The sequence below is a fragment of the Chlorocebus sabaeus genome, chromosome 21 (genome assembly GCF_047675955.1).
Source record: "Chlorocebus sabaeus isolate Y175 chromosome 21, mChlSab1.0.hap1, whole genome shotgun sequence".
NCBI lineage: Eukaryota > Metazoa > Chordata > Mammalia > Primates > Cercopithecidae > Chlorocebus > Chlorocebus sabaeus.
The window spans coordinates 63135840-63143840 of record NC_132924.1 but is presented as its reverse complement, the minus strand read 5'-3'; the positions used below and the strand labels follow the sequence as shown (position 1 = coordinate 63143840).

Below are 8001 nucleotides of genomic sequence, written 5' to 3'. Positions count from 1 at the left end.
ACTTTGATTTTGGTCATTTCTATAGCTTTTCTATTTTCTGAGTGTAAAGCTTCCCAAGGACTCTGGATATGCTTAAATAAGTCTACCAGCCTCCGGTACTGCTGCTTGCTCATTCTCTGTGTATTCTCAGGAGTGTGCCAAGCTTTAGCAAAGAAGCAGTCAAGCTTTCAAGACAAACTACCTCATACCAAAGATACTAATGCCCAATCTCTACAGGCTCTATACCACTCAGGGTTCCAGAAAAAGGCAGAATCCTACCCAAATTGTTCTATTAAAAAGGTTTTAATGAAGGATATTTACAAAAGTGTGGCCAAGATTAAAGAAACCCACAAAAGAGTTTGAAGTGCCCAGAAACTTGTAGCAGAAGAAAGAAAGCAATACCATCCATTCCTGAGCCTAAACGAATAAGAAATCGTTTTATATTAATAGGATCCCAGTGAGCTGGATAATGGAGGAAAGGCCCCAGTCAGACTGGTAGAAGGACAGAACCACAGTCAGAGACATAGAACCAAAGAGAAAGACAGCAAGGAAAAATACATTTCTTCTCTCTCTTCCAGTCCTCTCACCTGCCGTTGCCTTCCATTGGCTGAAAAATAGCCACTTGGCATTAGAACCTGAGGAGAACATAAAATGTATAGGGCAGGAGAGCTGAGGGGGTTAACAGCATGGCTCCCTAAAAAGAGCCTGGTTATCAGAACACTCATAACCCAAATCCTGCTCCTTTAGTCTCAGGAAAATTAATCTCATCCTCTGTAGTCTTCAGCTCCAGGCTGAAAATTCCATCTTTCTGACCTACAGGGTGAAGCTAGCCTCTACCTTTAGGATCGATGTCTCTCTTCACCAAGAAACTACCTTCTTGGTGGCTCTTAAAGCAACAATAAGTTGTAAATTCCCTGTGGTACAAGGAACCCCAGAACAGAAATACCTAGTCATTTATCTTAGTAAGTATACAAGTGTGAGTGTGTTTAGATTGAGATGTGAATTATATTTTTTAAAAATTTTTCTAGAGAAGTGAGAATAAGACAATTGTTATCTCTCAATATGTTAAAATTGTCCTACAGAAGAAGTTTCACAGAGGCCACTATTTACATAAGGATAAACAGTTAAATCTATACATGAAGTTAGAAACCCATATGGTAGAATATAAAGAAACACACAAGGGACTGCACAGTTCATATTCTCCACAAGCTTCCTGAAGTTGTTAAAACATGAAAAGCCGATTCTTAGCACTCTCAGGCAAATGTCTTACATGGAGAGTTTTGTTGATTGACTTTCTTGAAATACTTACACTGCCGTGCAGAGTTGGTAACAACTTATCATTTTATGTGTTTTATTGTTTGACCAATTGGCTTTTACCAGTATTTTGAAAAGTATCAAACTCTGATCCAAGGAATTTTAAAATGTTTTTTTCCTTCTTATTCTGTATTCTCTATAAAAACACACACAGACCTGAGATACTATGGTCAAAGCATAACTGGCATTTGTGACTAAAGTACTGAGTCCAAATCAGGAATGAATGCAAGAGATAAAAACAAAGTTTCCATGGGCTGTCACCAATACCAGGGCTGAATTCTCCAGAATTTTAAAAATTAATGACCTTGAATCATTGCAAAGATTTTATTTTCAAATAGATACTTAAGACTTAAAATTATAGATCATGTTTCTGTGAATAAAAAGTGACCTTTTATGGCTTCTTTTCCAAAACTTCACTGCTTTATTATTCCAGTGGTCTCTCACCCCATGAGTAAAAAGTCTTTAACTGTGTACGACATTATATTTATAAATGATTTGTGAGTGATTAACATGCATAATCGTTTGTTAATAATATACAAAGGAAAAATATTAATTTAGGGTGGGAGCTATTGTACACACATTCTAGTGATTTTAAACTTCATATAAAATAATTACTAATTTTAATTAAGAGGGAGGCAAGTATGTCAAATCCTGAGATTGCTACTTATTTATTTCTTAATAAGAAGCTACCTAATAGCTTATACTACAGTTGAATTTGTGAGCTCTGCCTTTTTTCACGTTTTTGTTTACTTATGTTTCATTGCATTCTTTTTTTTCTGTATAGGAATATTTTCAAGTCATTTGCCCATACCTGTGAGGGTTAATTTAGTTAGTGATATACAATGATTTGTAAGTCCACTCAATCAGGCACACATGGGTTTCAATAGATCCCCAAATATTCACTGACTGAATACGAATATCACTACCTACCACAAACTCCCAAGCACACAAGGCAAAAAAAAAAAAAAGAGAGAGAGAGAGAGAGAAAGCTATTGTCGTATTTCAAATATTAACATATTTTTAAGTATATATATAGCTGCTTCTTATTATTTATGGTAGTTATGCCTTGTAAAGTCTGAATACTACATTAGCAAATACTGAACCATTGTTCTTATGGGAAACGAAGGGTTAGGTTCCTGTAAGTCTGTTTACAGTTTCACCAACGAATCAATACATAACCTTGTTTTATGTGTGTTTCATTTAAAGACACCTTATTTACTATATATTGTTGATTCATGAACAACTGAATTCACGGTCAACTCATTGAATCCATGACAACACATCTGAAAGAAACTTATCTAACAAACAACAAATATTTTCTCTGTAAGGCATATCACGGCCTACTTACACTTAGGAACAACACACAGAACTTCAGCTTTTACATTCAGGGGCCATTTTAAACAGCAATAACCAATAAAAAGCATAAAAATACAAAAACATGGCACCAAAAACACTGCATAAAGCACACTTGCTGACAGTATGACAGCTGAAATGAGAAGGCTGACCATTGCATTGTCTGACTTTAGCTGGGAATGGACACATCGGGCAACTCAAAATTTTTGTGACTCTGTACATGTCTGCAAATAACCACAAAAGCACTTCAAGTGTTGATTGTGGGGTCACAAATAAGAAGATATGATTCTATACCTAGAAAATCCTACAGTCTCTGCCTAAAAGCTCCTAGATCTGATAAATGAATTCAGTGAAGCCTCGATACAAAATCAATGTAAAAAATCAATAGCATTTGTATACACCAATGACATCCAAGCTGACAGCCAAATCAGGAACACAATCCCATTTACAATAACCACAAAAAGAATAAAATACCTAGGAATACACTTAACCAGGGAGGTGAAATAGCTCTACAACGAGAATTACAAAACACTGCTCAAAGAAATCAGAGATGACACAAACAAAAGGAAAAACATTCCATGCTCATGGATAGGAAGAATTAATATTCTTAAAATGGCCATATCACCCAAAGCAATTTATAGATTCAATGCTATTCCTACCAAACTACCAGTGACATTCTTCACAAAATTAGGAAAAAAACTATTTTAAAATTCATATAGAACCAAAAAAGAGCTTGAACAGACAAGGCAGCAATCCTCAGCAAAAAGAACAAAGCTGGAGGCATCACATTACCTGACTTCAAACTATACTATAATGCTACAGTATCAAAACAGTATGGTTTTGGTACAAAAACTGACACATAGACCAATGAAACAGAATAGAGAGCCCAGAAATAAAGCTACACATCTACAACCATCTGGTCTTTGACAAAGTAAAAAAAAAAAAAAAAAAAAAAAAAAAAAAAAAAAAAAAAAATGAGCAATGGGGAAAAGGACTCCCTATTTGATCAATGGTGCTGGAATAAATGGCTAGCCATAAGCAGAAGGTTGAAACGGGATCCCTTCCCTACACCATATGCAAACTCAACTCAAGATGGATTAAAGACTTAAATACAAAACCTAAAACTATATAAACCCTAGAAGATAACCTAGGAAATGTCATTCTGACATAGGACCTGACAATGATTTAATGACAAATGCACCAAAAACAATTGAAACAAAATTTGACAAATGGGACCTAATTAAACTAATGAACTAACTTATATACAGCAAAAGAAACTAACAACACTGTAAACACACAACTTACAGAATGGGAGAAAATACCTGTAAACTATGCATATGACAAAGTTCTAATATCCAGAATCTATAAGGAACTTAATTCAACAAGCAAAAGACAAACAACTTCATTAAAAAGTGGACAAAGGGCATGAACAGATGCTTTTCAAAAGAAGACATATATGTAGCCAACAAGCATTAAAAATGCTCAATATCACTAATCATTAGAGAAACACAAATCAAAACCACAATGAGAAACCATCTCATACAAGTCAGAATGACCATCATTAAAAAGTCAAAAATAACAGACGCTGGTTAGGTTGCAGAGAAAAGAGAATGCTTATACACTGCTGATTGGAATGTAAATTAGTTCAGCCATTGTGGGAAGCAGTTTGGTGATTTCTGAAAGAACTCTAAGCAGAATTACCATTCCACCCATCAATCCTATTATTGGGTATATAGCCAAAGGAATATAAATCATTCTACCCTAAAGACACACACATGTATGTTTATTGCAGCACTATTCACAAGAGCAAAAATATGGAATCAACCTAAATACTATCACTGATACACTGAATAAAGAAAATGTGATATATAGACACCATAGAATACTATGCATCCATAAAAAAAAAAAAGAATGAGAGGCCAGGCACGGTGGCTCACACCTGTAATCCCAGCACTTTGAGAGGCCGAGGCGGGCAGATCACAAGGTCAGGAGATCGAGACCATCCTGGCCAACACGGTGAAACCCCATCTCTACTAAAAAAAAAAAAAAAATACAAAAAATTAGCTGGGAGTGGTGGTAGGTGCCTGTAGTCCCAGCTACTCAGGAGGCTGAGGCAGGAGAATGGCGTGAACCTGGGAGGTGGAGCTTGCAATGAGCTAAGATCGCAGATTGCACGTCTGGGCAACAGAGCAAGACTCTGTCTCAAAAAAAAAAAAAAAAGGAATGAGATCATGTCCTTTGCAACAACATGGATACGGCTAGAGACCATTATCCTAAGAGAGCTAACATGAACAGAAATCAAATACTGCATGTCCTTACTAATAAGTGGGAACTAAACGTTGAGTACATATTAAAACAAAGAAGGGAATAATAGACCCAGGTCCTACTTGAGGGTGGACGGAGGGAAGAGGGAAAGGATGGAAATACTACCAATCAGGTACTATGCTTGTTACCTGGGTGGTGAAATAATCTGTACACCAAACCTCTGTGATATGCAATTTACCTATATAACAAACCTTCACATGTACCCCTGAACCTAATGTAAAAGTTTTTATTTATTTTTTTAATTTAACTAGTAGGTAACATAATCCATAAATAATGACAATTGACTATATATATTGAATTTTTATCATGGCTAATATAATTGCAGTTCACTTTGAAAATCCCTATATTACTCTATTAGTCTGCAACAGGTGTGAATGAAAAAACAAACAAAAAAACCTGGATAGTTGCTGCAAAACATACCTCCCTCTCCCTTTCCCTTTCATATATCATGTGATTACGCACATTACTGTGCATAGTAGGGTTTGTTATTTCACTCAGAAAAAAGAAAAGAAAATTTGGTTGATTGGGGACTGCAGAAGGGATAGTGGATAGAGGTTCAATGGATTACATAAAATTGTTTACATATAGTTTTTCCATGTTTAGAAGAGAGTGATTTCTGAGAGTGATGGCAAAAGTATTTGCTAGGACGGACTGTGCAAGGTGACATGCTGGGCAAAGAATGAAGCCTGGAAGCTGAGAGGAGCTTTCCAGAGAGATTTTGTCAACTCCGCATACAAAGCCAAGTGATAAAAATGGTGTAACACAGCCAGGCGCGGGGGCTCACGCCTGTAATCTCAACACTTTGGGAAGCCTAGGAAGGCAGATCATGAGATCAGGAGATAGAGACCATCGTGGCTAACGTGGTGAAACGCTGTCTCTACTAAAAATACAAAAAATTACCCGGACATGGTGGCACACACCTGTAATCCCAGCTACTGGGAAGGCTGAGGCAGGAGAGTCGCTTGAACCTGGGAGGCGGAGCTTGCAGTGAGTGGAGATCAAGATGGCGCCACTGCACTCCAGCCTGGGCAACAGAGTGAGACTACGTCTCAAAAAGAAAAGAAAAAAAATGGTGTAACATTGGAGAAAAGGTAGTTTTTGCCTGTTCCATCTATTTCTGCTGAAACTCAGCAGAACTTCCACACTCTGAGAACTGGATGTTTGGGAGCATCTGGAATAAGCACCTTGGAATGAACATTGGCTTTGTCAATGCAAACAGGGAAAGTAAGGAAGCTACCCCGAGTCTTCAGTGAGACGAGTAAGAAACAGAACAAGAGCAGAAAAGCAGGTAGGAGGCAAAGTGGTAAATCTTGGTTTTCCAAATTCATACCTAGACAGATAATCCTTTGAGGACACCCATAATTGTAAACACATTGAAATAATTGTAAACACATTGAAGTTGATGATTTTCTGACAACCAGGGCAGTGGGAGTTTGTGCTATCATTATTTGGTCCTTCAAGTAAATACAGGACTTGTTTGTTCCAGAATACACAGATGGAGCTGGATCAGGACTGAGAACAGGTCTTTAGAGTTGTCGAAGAGAATCTCATGTTAAATATTAAGAAAGTCTTTTGATGGATGTTAGGCAGTAAAAGTCACACAGCTGAGAAAAATGAAGCTTGCAAATGACATCCTTTCAAGAAATTTGGTAAAGCCAAGAAAGACACATCTATTGACTAACAAGAATTCATACTCAGAAGGAAAATTGTACAAATTAAAATTAGGACATTCTAAACTACGTCTCTGAATGACAAACAGCAAGTTGTTGATAGATAAGCTGAGGTTAAAAATGTTAGGAAAAGGAAATAAAGAAAATAATTAATGGATTATCCTATATTTTAAGTATAAGTTTGTGTGTATTACATATATTTATATTTTTGCCTTGTTATTTGTTTTTTCCTTCTCCTCCCCCACAACTTTACAGAGGTATAATTGACAAATGAGGATTGTATATATTTACATATACAGAGTGATATTTTGATTTATGTATACATTGTGAAATGCTTAAAATAAGTGAATTAATATATTCATTTTATCTCATACTTATCAATTTTTTGCAGTGAGACCACTTAATATCTACTCTGTTACCAATTTTCAAGTATATAATTAATACATTAATGCTAATTATAGTTACCATGCTATACAATAGAGCTCCAGAATTTATTTTAAAAATGGAATATTCATGAATTTGAATGTCATCCTTGTTCAGGGGCCATGCTAATCTTCTCTGTATCATTCCAGTTTTAGTATATGTGCTACCAAGGCAAGCACAAGTATATATATTTTAAACTTGGTAGAATTTCACAAGGATGGATCATTTCATTTATGTATTCACTCATTCAAGCAACATTTACAGGGCACTAATCTGTGCTAGACATAGTGATACCAAAGTGAATGAAAGAGACAGAATCCCCATCCCATTACAGTTAACAGGTCACAGAGCAATAAAGAGCTATGTGCAATGCAGTGTGAAAAGTGTTGGGATGTGGAAAACACCAGGCCTTAAAGCAAATAGGAAACATGCCTATTCACCATGGAGAACCAAGGAAAGCATCACGTAGGAAGAAACATGTGACCTGTAACCAGGACAAATGTAGGGCTGATCCAGGCATGAAGAAGGGAAAAGAGAACTCTGGATAACAAACATGCAGTAGCTTGGAGGGGTGAGGCCAATGTGTACGAGAAGAGCAGGACAGTTGTTGTTTCTGAGAGAAAGAGCTCTAGGATTGAATGGTAAGAGATGAGTTGGAAAAGAAGCATAGGGCATGCAAGGCCTTATAAACTATATTAAGGAATCTGGACATCATTCAAAGTGCAATGAGGAGCTCCCAATAACTTTTAAGTAGGGAAATAACATAATCAGATTGGGGTTTTAGAAAGGTCACTGTCTGCATCTTCATCACTGCAGTTTTCCATTTAGGAACCTTTGTTGAAAGTGATCCTTCATTTGAAAGTGCTACATGTCAGAAGCATATTCTGGCTCAGTCTGTATTTTGCCTAGGGACTCCTCATCAACAACCCATTAAGAG

The 8001-nt window shown here is 36.6% G+C and overlaps 1 non-coding gene across 1 annotated transcript; it reads right to left on the bottom strand.

Annotated features, from left to right (window-relative positions):
• Positions 1-7139: 7139 nt before the first annotated feature.
• On the bottom strand, positions 7140-7243 carry LOC119626369 (U6 spliceosomal RNA). Its single transcript, XR_005242539.1, has one exon. It is a non-coding gene; the product is annotated as a U6 spliceosomal RNA (small nuclear RNA).
• Between the last annotated feature and the right edge of the window lie 758 nt (positions 7244-8001).